Source organism: Tarenaya hassleriana, unplaced genomic scaffold, assembly GCF_000463585.1.
Source record: "Tarenaya hassleriana unplaced genomic scaffold, ASM46358v1 Cleome110, whole genome shotgun sequence".
NCBI classification, from domain to species: Eukaryota; Viridiplantae; Streptophyta; class Magnoliopsida; order Brassicales; family Cleomaceae; genus Tarenaya; species Tarenaya hassleriana.
The window spans coordinates 221,377-222,477 of NW_010961291.1; positions in this window are offsets into that span (position 1 = coordinate 221,377).

Consider the following 1,101-nt stretch of genomic DNA (forward strand, 5'->3'; position numbering starts at 1 on the left):
CTGGGATCTCTAGAGCGAATCCTATTCCTAAGAGATCGATTCTAGGGTTTGCGCAGCGGATGTAAAACAAAAATTTAATAAACCCTAGAACCATGCTTCTGATGAATCGTAGAAATGTTAGAACGCTTACCTCAATCGATCCGGGGCCTGTATCAATCGAAGAACACGTCTGATCACGAAAGGCAGGAAATTACCTCGCCCTCTACACGTATCCACACGTCGGGATGGATTCCAACACCTTGGAACTTGTCTGCTAGGACTAGAGATCTCGATCTCTCTTGTGTGCAAGGTTTTGGAGGTTTAGGGTTTTATTTTTTTTCTCCTTTTTTTCTCTTCTCCTTTTTCTTCTTTTTTTTTTCTCTTCTCCTTTTTCTTCTTCCCTTAAAACCCTAGAAGACATTGATACGTGTGTACCGAGTCTAGAATTTATACCCGATTCACAACTCACCGCAAGGATACGGATCGTCGTAACACGGGGCCGAACACAAGGACCGGTAGCTAAATCTAAATCCTAATCGAGACTAAATCAAGCAAGTATAAGTGAAAGTGATGGTGGAAGTATATGGAAAGAATAGAAAATAAGGAAGCAAAGCAATAAGAATGTGTAAACTAGCAATCTAAGATGACCGTGGGTGTCGGGACCGTATTCGCGTGTATGGGTATATGCTAAGCATGCGAGAATTACGATATTGAATCTGTATTCGGGAATCGTCAAGCAACAAAAATAGAGAAATCACCTCCCGGCATATAACTCACTATCTAAAGTTCTCTAAATCCATATCCCTATGTGATTTATCAAACTAGATGCATGAAGAACACTATCATCAACCCTAGATCGATCAAACCATATTCCTATGTGAATAATACGATCTATTCTATCGATTTCGATCCGAAACTAAACCCATATTCCTATGTAGTTCAGAATCTGAAATAATTGGCCAAGGGGTCAGCAAACACCAATCCAATAAAGCACAAATCGATAAAACCGAAACAAATCCAAATCGCAACCAAGTTAGGGTTCAAACATACCCAAAACACAAACGAATCCCTAACCCACAACTGTGGATCTACTCACGGTTCATAGAAAACAACAAAAAGCTC